Here is an 18,603-nt window from a genome sequence, read left to right as displayed (position 1 = left end):
AGGCTTTTTGTCCATCTTTCCATTGAGTACATGTCGAAGGGTAGACTCTGGTAGCTGCTCTTCACTGTGCTGAGGTGTCTCTATGTACCTATTTTCTTCTCTGTTTATGATGGAAAGACTTTGTCCTCCCTCCCTTTCTCTTCCTCTTCTTCGTCTTCCTCCTCCTCTCTTTCTGTTTTCTTTTTTCAGCCAGGGTCTGTCTCTCTATAGCCCTGGCTGTCCTTTTCCTGGGACTCACTCTGTGAACCAGGCTGGCCTCAACCTCACAGAGATCTTCCGCCTGCCTCTGCCTCCCGAGTGCTAGAATTAAAGACACGGCCCACCATGCCTGGCTCAAGGTGTTGGGCTTTTCAAGTGTGTGTGTGTTTCCTGTTTGAAATGATCCTGCACGTTCCTCCCCCTTCATTTCTATTACTATGATTCATTTATCGGTTGTTCTTTATCGAACCAGCCTTGTATACAGTGTTACCACTGACTTATCTTTGCATGTAGCTCAGATCTGGTGACTGTTCAGGTCACTGTTTTGCTTGCCACTCTCCACTCTCCACTCCCCAACTCTCCCAGAACACCTTGTGCATCTTGCTTTTCACTTTGCAAGGCTGTTCCCATAGTTCTCAGATGCTGCTGTGACAATCCAACCTTTGTTTTTCAAAGTTGCATGTGCATTTCTTCCATTCACAACTCTAATCTGCAATACTTTTGCTCCTTAAACTCTTAAAATCTGGTGATTGTAACCATTGGAAAATGTGATCTGGACTGTGAGTTCACCCCAGGAGACAGTAGGTAGAACAGTGGAACCCAGAATTATTTGGAATACTTGTTATGTGTGTTTGTAGTGTCTGTAGACAAACCTTTTTGTTTGTTATTCCTAAGCAGAGGATTTCAATGTCTTTCCTTTGGGACAAGTGAAGTCATCTTTTATAATGCTCCACTTTTGTGTAGTAGGGTATGATCCAATGTTTTTTTTTAATATTTATTATGTATGCAGTTTTCTACCCGTATATATGCCTGCACACCAGAAGAGGGCACCAAATTTCATTACAGATGGCTGTGAGCCACCATGTGGTTGCTGGGACTTGAACTCAGGACCTTTGGAAGATTAGCCAGTGCTCTTAACTTTTGAGCTACCTCTCCAGTCCGGTATGATCTAATCTTGTGCTGGCTTAGGATACAAAAAGACAGAGTTGGAGGCTTAAACTGACTCGGGTTAGAGTGGGGAAAAAGATGATTTGGGTGATGGGAAGGGTGTGGGCTTGTGTTCGTGTTGACAGAGGTAATTTGTCCTGGGTGGACACTGCAGTTCAAGCCGTGTGCTCCCCACTAACTGCCCATTTCACCATCTTGCTTCTTTCGAACCACAGCTGGGCCTCCTGGCCCTTTCCACCAGCTAGCATGGATGATGTAAACACTGAAGTCTGTCTTCCTCATTCCGCCACCCCCACCACAGGTTGTCTCAGTTGAGTCAGTGTGTGCTGTTGTGGCTGTAGAGATGTGGACCACTCTGTATCCTTCCCAGATGATGGCCACAACAGTCCAGAGCTCATTTAGTCCATAAAGTTGGGTACAAGGGCTTTCTTTGTAGGTCCCTGTAGTGCTCAGTAAGAATGTTCTCTAGTGCCTGCAGCATCTTCCTCCCCTCCTACTTCAGAGCCATACCTTGCAAAACACTGGATCCAGAATCCACTCCTGGGGCAAGGAGGGTTCTCTCAGACTGTGGTGCAGGATCAGGTGTGGACCAGCATAGCCCAAACAACAGTACCTGCAGTGCTGTGTGCCTGAAGAGGCCACCTGTGGCTCAGGCTGGTCACACATGGAAAGCAGCTATCACAAGGGTTGTTTACAGACTCACTGTATATAACAAACTATCTTAGCAGTGTCATGAGTTATACTCTATCCCCCACTCCCCACCCCCCTTAGCCAATGTCTGTTTGTGTAGTCCTGGCTGGCCTGGAATGTGTTACGTAGACCAGACTGGCCTGGAAGTCACAGAGATCTGTGTGCCTCTGTGACCCCAGTGTTGGGATTCAAAATGCATGCCACCATGCCTGGCATGTGAACATATATTCTTAAATAACTTTATAGTTCTTGTACAGTTGTACAGGGAACACCTTTTGTTTAACTTTTGGTGTTACCAAGTCATTGTCATGCTTTAACATGACATGCCAGCAGTGTGCATTATGTGTGTGTGTGTGTGTCTGGAAGATAGAAGGATCCAGGTGGTAGGTTTTTTCTCCCTATTTGATATTTTATTGTATATAATTAAAATGTTTTTGATAAAATTTATTGGATTAGAAATAATTCAGCCAGTCCCATGTGTGGACACGTCTGTTTGTAAATGTGAATGATAGGGGATGGGGGCTGTGTATGGTTAGACTGTTGGAGGTTAAGGTTTACACGGATCACAGTGCAGCATTAAAGTTCCTTACGTGAAGTAGACTAAGATTCTGCTTCTCACACACTTGTCAGGGTGTTGAACTAGGCCAGAAGCTGAGTTGTGGAAATCCAGGACTGATGAGGGATTTGTATTCTGTGCTGTTAAGGGGAATTATTTAATTTCTCTGAGCGTCATTTTCTTGCAATAAAAATTGAATTTTATAATACTTTGCAGAGATTTTTGAAGTAGAAATGAGGATGCTTGTAATTTGGAGGCATTTGCTTCCATAGTTGACAGGGTTACTAAAATGAGAAAATGTTTTATTTACTTTAAAATAATAGTATCAGCACAGATTTGCAAGTGTATCTGAAACTGAGGCTAAGATTCACTTATCTTTTGGCTTTAGTTCAGTGTTTTTATAGTTGCAGGTAACATTCCCAGCTTGTTTGTTGATAATTGCTTATTTCCTTCTATTGTGGTTTTTGTTGTTGTTCAGCATGATTATTGTCAGAGAAGTTAGACAGCTTTGTGTTCTGTCTCTAGCTTCCTGAAGCAGGAGACTCTCACACTCGTGGTTATCTGCAGCTGGTGCGTTATCAAATCTTAGGTTTTGAAGTTTGTGCATCGCAATTTGGGAAATTTCTTTGCGTTTTTGTTTTCATTTATTGTTGGCTGTTGAGAAGCGGGTATTGGCTTTCATTCCAGTAGGGGAAAAGCTGTTGCTGTGGAGTGAGTGTCAGCAGGCACACACTGGACTCTCTGAGCTCTCTCTAGCATTGTGTTACTACAGTGACTTTAAGATGCCTTTTTCTTATCCTGTCAAGAAATAGCCATATACCATAAACATGAAGCCAAAATTTATCTAGTTATTTATTCTTACTACTTAGAAGTTTGAAAAAGTTCTGTCACTGTAGATCCAAATTTCCTGTTTGTCGTGGTGGTGGTGGTGGTGGTTTCGGCTGTGGTGATGGTTTTGGCTGTGGTGGTGTGGTGCTGGTGGTATGGGCTGTAATCCGCAAAGGTATGTTTATGTATTTAAGCTTAGCTTTGTTTCATATGGGAATTTTTTTCAAGTTTTCACATTTTCCATTATACATTAAAATAAATATACAGTGTATGTTCTTTTTTTCTGTAAAGTTTGGATCAGGAGGGCACAGTTCCACTAAACAGTTTGGAGGGGAAAATAGCCCTGCTTCTGGCTTTTATAGATTCTCTTCTAAAAAGGCAGAGCTGCAATTGAGTCGGTTACAACGGTAGTGGAAGATGTCTTGCAGCTGTGTCGTTTGGTTCCGTTCCAGAGATAGTTTTGTGTGCACTGTCAGAATGTCTTAAAGCCCACCCTGGACAGGCTTCAGCTCTATAAAAGGAGTTTTGTTTTATAACCTCACATGTTCTTATGGGATGCTGGTGGTCTTCATTGGTTTGTCTTTTGAACTGTCCTTTTATTAGACACAGACCTCACAGTTTCTGAATAGGAATTACACTTGTAGCTTTTCTGTCTTTTGCACACACTTAGGATGAAAACAAATCTCCCTTCCTCAAACGTTACAGTTTCAGTTCAAGTCCTTTGCCTTTATACAGATAAGCACACTGACAGTCATTCAGTTGTATTCTTTGTAGTTTAGCAAGTACTGATTTACAAACCAAGTTTATGTATCAGAAGATAGATGAATGCACAGGAAATTCCAAACACTGAAAATTTCAAAAACAGAACAAATAGTGCCTTCCCATTGGAAATTGCTTAACTTCGGTGGTTCAGAGCCTCCTCTTCATTTGTATACATTCTGAGAGAATTATCATTGATTAGAAGACACTGACAGTATTTTTCCCCACACCCCCCCTTTTCTAGAACTTACTTTTTTTAAGTGCTTTACAGTTACTGGAGTGGAGTATGCCATCATTGTCCCCAGCAATGAAGTATTCAGTAGCTACTCTTTCCCTACCTTTTTGTTTTTGTTTTTTGTTTTTTCAAGATAGGGTTTCTCTGTGTTGTTTTAGAGCCTGTCCTGGAACCCGCTCTATAGACCAGGATGGTCTCGAACTCACAGAGATCCGCCTGCCTTTGCCTCCCTAGTGCTGGGATTAAAGGCGTGCCCCACCAACGCCCAGCTTTTTTTTTTTTTTTTTTCGATACAGGATTTCTCTGTGGATTTTGGAGGCTGCCCTGGAACTAGCTGTTGTAGACCAGGTTGGCCTCGAACTCACAGAGATCCATCTGCCTCTGCCTCCCGAGTGCTGGGACTAAAGGCGATTCCCTACCTTTTCTTCATTGCTAGCCTTCAGAGAGTCCATGGCCAGCTTCTCTCTGCCACATCACCGTCTCTTAGCACTTCTTAACCCTCATGGTCCCCGTGTGTGTTTGGACACTTCCCCCCAGCTGGACGGTTCCTTCTTGTCGTCTCTCTTATGCAGTTTCCTTGACGTGGTTCCTTGTTGTTGCTGCCTGGAAATTTATTATGAGTATTTTCCTGGCCTTCTTTTGCACAGGGTTTCCATCCACTCTGCTCTAGATGACCTAGCAATTCCAGATCTTCGTATGGAAACCCAGCCTCCACCATTCCATCACCAATCAGTCTTTTCATTTTCTGGTTGGGTATCATATAGACACTTTAGTCCAAATACCATCCAAGTAGCTTTCGATTCCTTTGTCCTTATTTCCCGATCTTCACGGGAGTCTCCCCAGGCCAATGGTGCTCTTGTTTGACTTTTGACTTCCAGCAGCCTAGGACTCTTTTCCTTACTCCTACAGTCTAGCTTACTGTTAAGTCCTGTCCATTTTGCTCTCTAAACAGTTATGGACTCCGCCTCTTTGTACTTTTGTTGCCCCATCTTAGTCTCTTGGATCATTGGAGAATTGTTTTATCCAGCTTCCTTTCATTGTAGCACTTGTTCTCAAATGGCTGCCAGAGTAGTCTTGCAGAAATACAAAGTGAATATTACTTTCCATTGCCTACAGGATTGAGTGAAAACATCTGAGTTCAATACTGATCGTGCATTGCTTGGCTGTTGCTTCCCTTTTCCCATCTCTGGTCCCCACCCTGTATTCCAGGCAGATGAGGTACTCAGCATTCTGCAGCACATTTATCTCTAATGGTCCTCTGCCCTTCCCTCCTGTTCCTCAGTCTGGAATGTACTTACGCCCACTTATCATCTGCCCAGGAAGCTGCTTCTTATCCCCCAGGTCACTTTGGGAATCATTCTTCCCTCATAAGTCAGTTATCGTTAAAATACTCATGCCCCCATTATAGCTCTTATTCTCTCTTAGTGCAGGTACACATTCAAGCCTCTCCTCTCACTTTCATACAGATCTGTAGCCTCAGAGGCTTTCAGCAGGCAGACCAGGTCCTCCTGGAATGAACAGATATTAGCCAGCTTCCATATACAAAACTAAAGTCAAGATCTCATAGGAAGTAATGAACTATGTGCAGACTTGATGGTGCATAGGTGTTGTGTTGTGTTGGACAGGAAGGCATTTGGGTTGAGGGCATTAGGACTCATGGTTGCGATTGTCTTCCTCAATTTAAGTTTGGGCGCTGAAGTTACAAAAGCACATGACGAGAACTGCATTCCCCAGTGAGGATGCTTGGAAATCCATGATTGGGAACAGGCCAAGTTTGCAGAGCAGATGTCAGCAGAAGTGCCAGGGAGGGAGACTGAGCCCCATGGACTTGTACTCCGCAGGCTGTGCTGGGCTGAAGGCTAGGCACTGCCCGTTACGTTGCACCTTTGTGTTTACTCAGTAGACGCAATCAGTGCTCAGTGTTTGGTTTTTTTTTTAACTTTTATTGATTCTTTGTGGATTTTACATCATGCATTCCAATTCCACTTATCTCTCTCCTTGCAACCCTCACATCAAATTCTAATTCAAAAGAATAACTTGCTTTTTATTTTATAACTTGTTTATGTTGTATATGTGTCTGGTGGGGGGTTGTGAATTTGAAGGTCAGAGGACAACTTTTGGGAGCTAGGTGTCCCCTCACCCCCCAAGTGAGTCCCAGGCATTGAATTTAGACTGTCAGGCTTAGGAGCAAGCACTGTTACCCATTGAACCATATAGCTTCTTTATTAGCTATTTTTGTTTTTGTTTTTTTTTTAATGTGTAAGGAATTATTTTTGTGCTTTGTGTGAACATGTATATGGGCGTCTGCATGCCTGATGAGGCTAGAGGTTGACATTGAGTGTCTTTTTCAGTAGTGCTCTTCCTGATTTTTCCAAGACAGGGGCACTCTGAACCTGGAGCTCATCGATTGGGGTAGGCTGACTTGTCAGTGAGCTCCAGGGAGTCTCCAACTTCCCTTGCCTCTTCCCCACATTGCAGACTTAACAGATACTCTTCACTGCTATGCATCCAAACTCAGGTCCTAGTTTTCATTTTGCATATTGAGAAGAGTAGATAAATAAGACTGGTAGGGAGATTATTACATTTTAATATCTTTTCTTTAAAAATAAAACTAATGTAGGATGCATTCAACCGTTTTAGAGGAAAAAACAAAGGCTAGCCAAAGATTCTGATCACTGAAATTTTTTAATAGGTACTCTTCATTTCTTTCGTATTTGTGCTTTACTGGCAGTTATCATGAGTTTCTATTGATCCCAACACCAATCCTGTTAAAGATTCTGATGACTGAAATGTTTTAATAGGTACTCTTCATTCCTTTAGTATTTGTGCTTTACTGGCAGTTATCATGATTTTCTATTGATCCCAACACCAATCCTGTTAAAAATTTTAGTGATTGATACCTTCATTTTATAGTTAGGTAAATGGCAGCATGAGGATATTAAACTGTTTGAGTGTAAGTTTAATGTTCTTTCAGGTTGAAAGAGTAGATAATTAAGAATGTTATTTTATACTTCTGTTTTGCCTGCAAGTGTGTCAGTGCACCAGAGAAGGTTGCTGGGTCCTGGGAATGGAAGCCCAGTTCTCTCCAAGAGTGGTGGTGCTCTTTACCGCTCAGCCATCCCTCCAGCCTGAGTAGAGGATGTTTTAGCAGTGGGATGTCTGTGGGAAGGTACTGGCTTTTTCGTAGGTATAGAAGTTGGGACTGATGGCAAGTGCTTTCTTTAGCTTTGTACTTGTCATATTGGAGCTGGTTTTGTTTTGTTTTTGGCATTAGGTCACAGTAAAGAGACCCATTTCCATTTTCTTTCCTTAGTTGTAGCTTCCTTTTCTTCCTCACCCAGTCAGGGCATGCTGTAGGACAAGGAATTGGGAGTATGAATCCGATCTAATACCTAGCTTGGTTAGATCTGCTCTTAATTGACTGTGTAATCCAGACAGTTACTCTAGTGTCAGTTTCCCCTTCTATTAAAGGCCATGCAACGTGAAAAACTTAGACCCAGAGACTGGTATTGGGGTTCAAGCTTCAAGCTGAAGATTAGAAAAGCAAAGTAGCCAGCCACTAGCTCTTACTTCTACCTCAGACTGAAATGGCTGTCCTGTTCTCAGTGTGATTGGAGACCAATTCTCCCAAGGCTGTGGTGAGGTACATGAACACTGAGACCATTTTTGTTTTCACTTTGATTATACAAAAATCCCATTTTGCTTCCAAGTATCATACAGTAGCTAGGAGAGTCTTTGTTTTTGCTCTTCATGGTAGTCTTAGTGATAGGTAGTTTAATTTTATTTCGTCTGTTCATCTTTAGTTCAACATGGGTATTGTTACTGCCCCACAGTAGCACCTGTTTGCCACAGGGTTTGTGAAGAATGCACCTTGACTTGACATTGTAAACTTAGAACTCCTTTCTTAACTTCCCAAGGGAGTTGGCCACTTCTGCTGCATCCTTCCGGTTCCTCTCTTGGAATCTCTTCTCACTAATAATTTGTTTATGTGTCTTGTCTTCCCTGCTGTACTCTGAATTCCCTCTGTAAGACTGTTGTCTGACAGCAAGGGGGAATGCTGCAAGTGCTCCTTAGGCACAGTTGGTTTGGAGAACTTACCACTGGGCTGCCACAGACCCCTGAGCAAAAGTGGAGTGAGCTTTACTAGGTGCCCTGTCATCAAGTTGAACTCTCAGAAGGGCCAGATTTCAAAGCCAAAGCGAACAGAAAGCCACAATCCCCCAGGAGATTTACAGTAACTAATAGGTTTACCTGAAGCAGGCCCTTCTGCTTTAACCAGCTTTGAGAGCATTGGTTGCTCTGCCTTGTTTTTGCTTTAGCCATTCTCCTCTCTCAGCTCATTATCACCTTCATTCTGTAAAATGTTCCAGTCTAGATTCTTCTCACATTGCCCTGAGCAAAGCAGGTTAAGATCATTGACAGTTGTGCTTTAGGTTCTGATAGTCACAAAATGGAATAGAACCAGACACCTTCCCTGCAGTCTACATCAGTCCAATTGCATGCTTCATTTATGCTCCTGTCTTTTACAGGGTTTGTTGTTGTTTTGTGTTTTGAGACAGGGTTTTCTATGTTACAGCTCTGGATGTCCTGGAGCTCCCTTTGTAGAACAGACTGTCCTCGAATTCACAGAGTGCCTCCTGAGTGCTGGGATTAAATGTGTGTACTGCCACCACCACCTGGCTACAGTTAATTTTTAAGACAGTGTTAAGAGCTTTATCAGAATACTTTTTGATGTTTTAAAAGCAGTAACTTCCTAATTAGAAATTTTGAACTACCATCATTTTATTGTGTGTGTGTGTGTGTGTGTGTGTGTGTGTGTGTGTGTGTGTGTGTGTGTGTATGAGAGAGAGAGAGAGAGAGAGAGAGACAGAGACCAGTGCTTGGGATCCGAATGTAGCTCCCTATGTAGGTTAAGAAGCTTTCTTCCGCAGAGTTATATCTCCAGTCGCTTTATTGTTTTCTTCCTTCCCTGTGTTTGCTCCCACTTTAATCTCCATATCACTTGTGTCTCAGGGTTTCTGTTGCTGAAGAGACTCCATGACCATGGCAGCTCTTATAAAGGAAACCATTTAATTGGGGTGGCTCACAGTTTCAGAGATTTAGTCCATTATCATCATGGTGGGACATGGCAGCATGTAGGCAGACATGGAGAAGGAGCTGAGTTTTCCAATTTGATCTGCTGGCAGCAGAAGGACTCCTCCAACAGGGCGCTCACACCTCCTAAGTGCCACTCTCTATGTGGGCCAGTTACATCCAAACTACCACACCGTGTAAAAAACATGTAAGTCATACTGTGTATTTTCCAGAGTTGTAAAAGTGTGTAAAATGCTACATTTTAAGAACTGAGCATGAGAGTATAGTATTACCAAGATGTCTGGTTAAGGAAGAAATTTTGCAGATGGCTCGTCTACAGATTATTTTGCAGTTAGAGCCTGAAAGAAATTAAATGAGGCTGTGTGGTCCAAAGACAACTTGTGTATTGGAGCCCAGGTAGTCGTGAAACACCAGTCCCCTCCCTTCGCTGTGTCTAAGTACTGTTGACCCTACATGTATATACCAATAGCAAATATTCTAAGAAAATGAACATCTATTTGAAGAGTCAGGAAACTTCCCCACGGTGGTGGTGATGGGGTGGAGTCTTGTATGATGATTGGATGGGGATGTTGGATACCACTTAGATCAATTATATTAGAAAGGAGAGGGAAAGCCTTATTTCTGAGAACTCTCCATGTGGTTTTAGGGCTCTGCTAGGAAATTGTGTTGTCTGCGTTCCTCCTGGTTTCCCAGGTCATGATCACTTTTCAGAGGAAGGCTGACAGAGTAGAGATGGGACAGCTAAAGAACTTGGCTGTCCCTGGTCTATTCTGTGACACTGAGAACTGCTTTTACACGGGGTTTGTGCTCTTCATGATTTGGAGCCATGAGCTGACTGTCACTGTTAGGTTATTGGGTCCTCTCTCTCCTCCTTTTGTGTTTTGGAGACAGTCTTGCTAGAAGCCCTGGCTAGTCTCAGATGCACAGCAGTCTTGCTGCACCCTAGGCACTGCTGGGATTGTAGGCGTCACCACAGTGCTTGATTCTTCATCTACATCTTACTGGATTTCTTTTATTTCCTTCCCTTCCTTCCTTCCTTCCTTCCTTCCTTCCTTCCTTCCTTCCTTCCTTCCTTCCTTCCTTCCTTCCTTCCTCCCTCCCTCCCTCCCTCCCTCCCTCCCTCCCTCCTTCCCTCCCTCCTTCCCTTCCTCCCTCCCTCCCTCCCTCTTTGTGGGAGACACAAAAGTCAAGTTACCCTGGGTTTAAAATCTACATCAATTCTTGTACACAAATAAATGAGAATGTTTTTCACTCTGACTCTCCTAACTATACAGGCCACATTTCAAGGATAAATTATCCTATTTTCTGTTTTTTGATAATGATGATACAACATAAAAATACAGTTTAAAAATACTTTTCTCAAGATGCATGTAACATATACAAATCCCTGTTAACAAAATACAAGCCTTGTTTCAGCTTAGGTACTTTGAATTGTTTAAAGTCTTTTTGGAAATGAGAAATTTAAGTGCAGCTGGACACATCTGTAGATTCCTCTGCTGATAACCTATTGGGTTAGCTTCCAGGGCTTCACTTCTGGATTCAGTTTACTAATATTGGATGCAACAGTGTTAAAATGCAGATAATAGAGATAGAAAATTGACTGCTTTCAAGCAGACTGAAGTGTACATTTTGGCCTTACTACATGTATGATTGCAGGAAAAAATGTAATATTTTTGGGTAGTATCTCCAAATCATAATGCCACAAAAGTTGCTGTGCTACTCTGTTTTCTTAGTCTCTAAACAATGAGATTCATGTGTCTGATGGGCGGGCTCTCTAGTTTTGAAGCCAGCAAGAGCAGAGTAGTGGCACTGAGTCTCATGGCTATGAGAGAGAAGTCAGGCTGCCATGAGCAGCATAGCCTGGGTGAGTGAAACAACAGAAATTTATTTTCTCACAGTTCTGGAGGTTAGAAGTCTGAACTGGAGTTGCCAGGATCGTTTCCGGTAAGGCCTCTTCTTGGATTTAGTTAGATGGCTGTGGTGTAAGCTATCTGGTGGTTTTTTTAGTTTTTGCGTTTTTTTCCCTCACAGGGGCATTATTTTTATAATCAGGACCTTCCTCTCCCCAACCTCATTCTAAGTTTGTTATTTCTGAAATCTTCCACCTACAATGTACAGATTTTAGGGGGACACATTTCTGTCTCTATGGGTAAAGAAAAGAAGGACACACGGGCTTGGTAGGAGATGTCTGAGCTAGAGCTAGGAGACCTGTCTGCTAAAGCTTAGTTAGTGCACTGGCATTAGTTCCGTGGGCCATTGGCTGCTGGATTTCTGCATCTGAAACCGATACATATAAAATAAGTTTGTAAGCATAGAACCAATGTTTAGTAAAAATAGATCTTAAGGGCGTGTGAGAGGCTCAGTGGGTAAGGTGTTTTTTGGCAGGTCTAATAACCTGAGTTCTGTATGCGGAACTCATAGTGGAGAGAGAGAACTAACTTCTGTAAGTTATCTCTGAGCTTCACACAGTCACCATGGTGTGCACACTTGTGCAGGCTTCTCATTTACGGTGTTTAAGATAGGGTTATAATTAAAAATGGCACAAACAGTGTGAAATAAAGGATGATACTTTGAATAAGTAAAGTGGTTCTACTGAAAAATCTTACCAAATTGCTCTCTTGTGGTTCGGTGAGAACTCTGTGAGAATAGCCTGCTTTCATTATTACAGAACAGTTTGAAAGTTTTGTATTTATATAGTTTGATAGAGGTACCTTTCAAAAACTTACCTTCAATAAGTCTTTCCCAACTGTGGTGATATCTTGCTTGTACAAATAATGCTTGTCTGAAGATCAGCTTGGTCTGTACAGACAGACAGGAAGTGTGTTCAGCTCCCATCCATTTGGTACAGGTGACATTGTGTTTATTGAGATACTTAAAGTATTTCCCTTATGGTTGGAAAGCACTCTTTTTAACCTTCTGAGACCTAGCTATATCCAGTCTAAGCCTTTGGGGCCCTGTGTCTGAGGTGCATGACATCTTCATTTATATAGATTTACCTTCCATTTTTGGGGTTAACCAAAGGCAATAGTAATAACCTATAATGTTTTTGGGGTTTGTGGATAGCCCTAATTAAAAGCTCAAAAGAGAGCTTCTCATGCCTGCTGTTAGAGTTTTTAGTCTTGAGGGGAACAACAATTATTACCATGAGAACTGATAGGACCTATGAGATGACTCAGTGGGTAAAGATTCCTGTTGTTGTCAAGCCTGATGACCTGAGTTTGATCTTCAGATGTTCTCTTGTGTCAGGGAACAGACACAGACACATAGACAGACAGACAGACAGACAGACAGATACACACACACACACACACACACACACACACACACACACACACAGAGTGTAAATCACCAAACTAAATGAGAAAGGCATTCTTAATAATGGTTGAATCATAGAAATTGCAGTTACAGAATTGGAGCTTTGTCACCCAAACGGTCTTTATGTAGTTACTGCATAGAATAGGCAACAGGAAGCTCTTCTTTGATGAGGTGAATTTTCTAGCTGAGGAATGAAGTGAGTTGGAAGCAAGCTGGACTTTTCTACTGAGCATGCCCTTTTCCAGCAGGGTCCAGCTTGGGTGGGGCCCAGTGTGCTCATTAAGCTTTTGGAGCTGGATTTCCATCAGCTTTTCACAGTCTCCCAATGACAGGAAACAGGAGACAGCTGGCTGGATGTGCCTAGCTGCTGCCAGAGTGCATACATCCAGGAGGGAGTTCTGTTGGAGCAGTTGTCTTTTATGGTACGTGCTTGCTTGTTTCTGCTTGTCAAAGAAGTTTGTTGTTAAGATTGTGATTAAGATTCAAGGGGGCTGAACTTGTGGAATATGCTAGTGTACTGAGTAGATGGAATCTGGGTATGTATACTCTTTGGGAAAGGAATGTTGTGTTGTATTTGCTGCAAGCCCTATTTAAAAATGTGTGAATGGATATATGTATATGTGTGTGACTGCATGTGGGTGTGTATTTTTGTGACCAGAATTTTGTTTTAGACTAGTTATTTGTATTTTTCTAGGCAGATGTTGAATTTGTGTGGGTTATCCTTAACACAAATAGCCTTTTCATATAGTCTGTAAGAGCATTGGAGTTAATTTATTTTATACAGTTGTCCTACTGCCTCACCATTGACTTTTACACTTTCCAGTTTGAGAAACCATATGAGAGTAAATACTTTTCTTTTTTAGAAATAATTCATTCACTTTTATTTCATGTGCATTCATGTATGTCTGTGAAGCTGTTGGATCACTAGAAACTGGAGTTACAGGCAGTTAAGAGCTGCCATGTGGTCGCTGGGAATTGAACTCAGGTTCTCTGGAAGCGTAGCCAGTGCTCTCAACCACTGAGCTAACTCTCCAACCCATGAAAGTAAATTATTTTCTAATGCACTGCGGAAAAAAATGTCTGTTACATAGTTACTTTTTAGCATATTAAAGAATGAAAATCTCAGTGTAGTAATTTATAGACTTTGTTTTTCACTCTAATATATCTGATTAATAAGACTTGTTCTGAAGCTCTTAGAGATGCAAATTCCCACAGTTTTAGCATTTACAGAGTCCTAGGTATACAGTTGTCAAGAACTGTGTGCTGTTTTCATAATGTGTTCTTTTATTTCTAAGTATCTATCTTGTCATACTGAGGAAATGGGAAAATTCATTCTGTTGCTTAGATTCTGTCATTCATATGGGCGTTAAAAAATCTCATGTTTTTTTTAAAATACAATTTGCTCTTCTAGTAGTCTTCCTTTAAAAATGAAGGAGAAAAACCAAAACTAGTTGTATTGCTACTTAAAATAAAAAGTGGTACTACTGACTGCAATGATCTCTGTGACTTGGGGTAATACTACAGGCCTACCCTGCTGTAATGAGGGTATTTGGGAGCAGAGTGCATGTGTATTTACGCTGCAGCATTCCCGAGCTTACAGAGAAGAGGATTTGAAAGCAGGCCCCAGCTTGGTGGACTTGTCATAGTCTGAGGCATTGATTGACTTTGACAAGCTTTTGTCTTACGACCTATTAAAATGCAGCGTCTGCAGCCTGTGTGTTTATCCCATGCAGTTAACCTTGATGGATTTGTCTTTAGCTTATTTGGGAAGAGCCTCTGGAAATACGGTTGTCATTTTGTAGCCGCAGGACTTAGAGTTTGTTTACACAGAAATAGGTAACTGGTTGTTGGTTACCACTCATACCAAGTAGGTATGCCTGTTAGGGTTGGGTGAGCCTCCCTTATGCAGAGAGTAGCTGGAATGACTCAAAAAAAGTACATTTCATGATAGCTGTTAGGATCAAGAGAAGTGATGGTTTTGGCTGTGTTCTGCTTGAGCCTGCTTTTGATGTCACACTGAGAAACTGTTGGTACAGTTTTCTTTTCTGTAGAGTGACACATGATGATGATCTAATAAATGCTCCCTAGATACCAGGAGCAACATAAAAGTATTATTGACAAGCCACCGGATGTATGACATTGCACTGGGAACATGAAGTTTTACTCATCTCACAAAAATGTCCCTCTTTATGGGAGCATAGTAGCAGATGGGGGCCCGGGAGGAGGTGTGGACAGGAAGCGCATGACATCTCATGCTAGTTTGTTGCTGCTTTTCCCTACAAAGGAAGAGGAAGCTGCCGAAAGTGATTGGGAGTGTTATATGTGGCCGTCGTACACACCTACCTTCCCTTTCACTTTATCTTCCCTTTAAGAACTGCTGTCAGCTTTCAGAGAACTGGTAAGTGCTACACTTTCCTTCCTTCAGCAGATGATAGCTGCAATCTTGTGGGTTTCCCTGCACTGAACCAGTGCACTGTTAAAAGGATGTTTCAGTTCTGCACTGAGGGCGGGAGGGCCAAGGAACATACAACGCTTTCTCAGGAGGTCCAGCTTTCATTTTTAGTGTGTGTGTGCACGCACACGTGCGTGCGCTATGGTGTCTCTACCAGATACTCTTCAGTAACAGCTGTGTGGGAATGCTTCTTTATCAATAACCTTGACTGGTGATTGTGTGATTAAGATGTGTTGTCTCCATTGTAAATTTGTAGTTGTATTTCCCTTTTCTTTTTGACTACTGTAGCCTAGAAGAAAGTTGAACTGACCTGCCTTAGCTTTCTGACGGCTGAGGTCACACACTCACCCACCCTACCTCTGTCTGGCCTTTGGGTGCATTTGTTTTTTAATCAGCTCTGTGATCATCATTTAGCCATGCCACCTTTTCTTCTTGTTATGTTAGGCTGATTTAAATTAGCCTAGCCAATTTAGAAATGTAATTTGGATTTTTGATGTTGAGTCAGTTGTTTTATTGGGCTTATAACTCAAAACTATTTCATTTCAACTAAGCAGCAAAGATTATACCTTTATTCATGTATCCTTCTGCAACATCTAAAAGGAATATAATACAATTTTTTGTTTCATTCTTATTTAGAGTTATTTAATAACTGGTGTGCTATATTTCATTTCTATTAGGCTAAAACAATCAAACACAGTTTTACCACTTGGTGCTTAGTTATAAAACTCACTGGATAATCACCACCACCACCATCACCATCATCACCATCATCAAAATCTATATGTGTTCTCAGTTTCTTTTCTTTATTGTATTTTTGAGACATTCTTAATGTGAGCCAAAGATGACCTTGAACACCTTCCCAATCCTCCTGTCTCCATGTCCCAAACTGGCCTTCTTCTGTTCGTTAAGGCTTTATTTCTTTGTTTTCTTTAGACTTCAGAAGCTGTTTGAATGCCCTTGGCAATCATTTCAGCCATAGGAGAGCATGCTATTTTATATCACAGAGAACGGGACCCTCTTTCCTATAACTTGTACCAGTGCTCTGTATCCTCTGCCAGTAGTCTTTAGGCTTTCTGCTCCATTGGATTCAAAATGATTACATCAGTTCTGTAGTGTTCAGAGGCAGGAAAGCCACGCACCCTTGTAGAGGGAGAAATCTTGTCCTGGAAACTCATCAGCTGGTAAATGCATGTCTTCTTGACGAGGAAAGGGGAACCTAAAGATTGCTCTAAACTAACAGCACCTACATTGGGACCCATCTTGGAGGTATTCTCTGTGCATCCATGAGTAGGGAGGAGAAAAACTGAACAAATGTGGGTTTTATTTACAAAGAGAAAGAGAACAAATACATGCTCCAAATGAAATGTCATCTTGCCTATCCTGGAACTAGCAAAGGGCTGCTTTGTAGTTCACATCTTTTGGATGTGTGGGCTTAATTTCAAGCAGATATTAGTTTACATCTTTATAGACATAGTATGTCATAAGTTAAAAATAAACAAGCACGGTCTGGTATGCCACAGGTAGGTTGGGCAGTACTGATTATTTAAAAAAATTACTTGATTATCTTCACCGAATGCGTGCCAAACACTGACAGGCTTTTTCTTTGAAATGTATTTGCACTTAGTGAATAGAGAGCATCTCATTTCTAGACCATCTCATCTTTAAGAGAAGCAAACCTACAGTGACTCTCCCTCCTCCTCCCTTCCACGCTCTCTGCACTGAACTGTGTCCATCAGTTCTTGCAGTCCATTTTGTCTGCTTGTTTTTATTACTCCTTTTTCAGGCTCTTTATCTTTCCCTTCCCCTTCCTCCCATCTAGTTTCCTCTTTAATGTTTTATGTATGTTTGAGAAGCATCGCCCTGTAATTCCCTAGTAGAATTAGGTAGCTGCTGACTCATTCCTGTATTTGGTCTTCTCACATTTGATTCTTTCATGGAAGATAGTAGGTATTAAAAGGATCTTCCCTTTGGCTGTGGGCTATTTGGGGAGATGAAAAAAGTGAGCAGTTGGGGTATCAGCAAGATCCTCTACTTACATGTCTTACCCTCTCGTGAACATGGCAAATGAACACTAATTTTGTTACATCTAGAAAACAGCTGAATTAGAACTGTCCACACACTGTCAGTGCATTTTTATGTTCATGGTTATTTGTAGAACAGTTTTGTTTCTGTGCTTTTCAGAATTGAAAGAAAGATCTCTTATCCTCCTACCACCAGTTTTGAAGTTTAAAATGTGTGTTTTCCCTCTTTGTTAATCTTGGCTCCTTAAATACTTCTCATGTTCTGCTAGGAAACATCGGAGCATGGTTGCTTGCAACCTCAGCGCAGGAGGGGAGCCACTCAGCTGGCAGTTCCCACCCAGGCTCTTGCTTAAGGGTTGCATGAACCAGATGGGCTACAGCCCAGACCTTTAAGATGGTAAGGAAACACCTGGAGCTACCATTAGCACAGACCCTTTACTTGAAGTTCTTCCAGAGTCTGTAAAGTTATGTGGCTATCTGTGTATGTAGTGTTTATTTAAGAGTACGTGTTTTAAGCAGCAGAATGTATGGTAGGTGGTTTAAGCCACTGTAGTGACAGCACCTTGGCATTTACCTTCTTTTTCTTTTTCTTTTAAACACAAGGGCATAAAGAGTGGTTTTCTTTAATATCGTATTCTGCTAAACATTACTGGTCCTCTGTTGATAGTTTTCTGCTTAATTGCTTGTTCAGTGATGCATGCTTTTTCTCCTGGAACTGTCACAATAACAACCACTTTCATCAGTCCCAGTTGCAGAATGCCAACATGATAATTGTGTCAGAACCACAGCAGTGGTTTTTGTTTTCTTTTTCTTTTTTTTTGATAAGCAGAAAAATCTTTACTTAGTATATTATATAACTATGCTACTAATGACGGAATTGGTTAATTCTAATTAAAGATTAATGAGCATTGCTATAGTTTGAGAAACATTAGTTTTGGTTTTGGCTTTGCCCATTTAACTTTGTTACCTTAGGCAAATCTAGCTTGCTAAATCTTTTCCCTTGCTGATACAATAAGTATGTTAGATTAGATGATTTAACAATACCCAGAAAATAGTATTTACTAAACAATGTTTACCACCTATTGAAGACAAGTCTAGATGCTACTACTATAAATGAAAGAAAGACCCGTGCCTCAGTGGATTTTTATTTTAGTGGGTAATGCAGCCCTGAATTTTTGGAACTACACCACACACAGCACTGAGTTTCCATTTTTTCTAGGTGGTTCAGTGAAGGCCTACCAACATCTGAGATGCTGAAAATTACATGCTTGGTAATTATGGCAAATGTATGTTGCAATCATGTTCGCTTGATGGTAGTGATTTAAGACACCATCTTACAAATAAAGGTGGTAGAGTTAGGTTTGACCTCTTGGAGCTATTTTAAGAATATGGTTATTTACATAGAGTTACGCCTACCTTTATTGTTGACTATTCACAACTGAATGAGCTATTTCCACTGTTTTCTGTCATATAACATCAGTTTGGATAGTGACACTTGTCATCTCCA

At 41.4% G+C, this 18,603-nt stretch overlaps 1 protein-coding gene across 29 annotated transcripts in view; it reads left to right on the top strand.

Moving 5' to 3' along the window:
• Positions 1-18,603, top strand: part of Epb41l2 (erythrocyte membrane protein band 4.1 like 2) — a 177,765-nt gene that overhangs the window by 81,701 nt on the left and 77,461 nt on the right. The window contains exons 1-2 of one of the 29 annotated variants that reach the window (XM_040728256.1): positions 15,003-15,021; positions 17,366-17,493. The exons of 25 other annotated variants lie outside the window; for them this stretch is intronic. The gene's annotated coding sequence lies outside the window, so the exon portion shown is untranslated. Of the gene's footprint in view, positions 1-12,966; positions 13,046-14,907; positions 15,022-17,365; positions 17,494-18,603 lie in introns of those variants that run through there. 3 more of the 29 variants (XM_040728255.1, XM_040728257.1, XM_013127277.3) reach the window with 3 other exon arrangements.

This window comes from Mesocricetus auratus, unplaced genomic scaffold, assembly GCF_017639785.1.
Source record: "Mesocricetus auratus isolate SY011 unplaced genomic scaffold, BCM_Maur_2.0 Super-Scaffold_100018, whole genome shotgun sequence".
Taxonomy (NCBI): Eukaryota; Metazoa; Chordata; class Mammalia; order Rodentia; family Cricetidae; genus Mesocricetus; species Mesocricetus auratus.
Note: the sequence above shows the minus strand (reverse complement) of the source record. Positions and strands in the feature narration are given on the sequence as shown.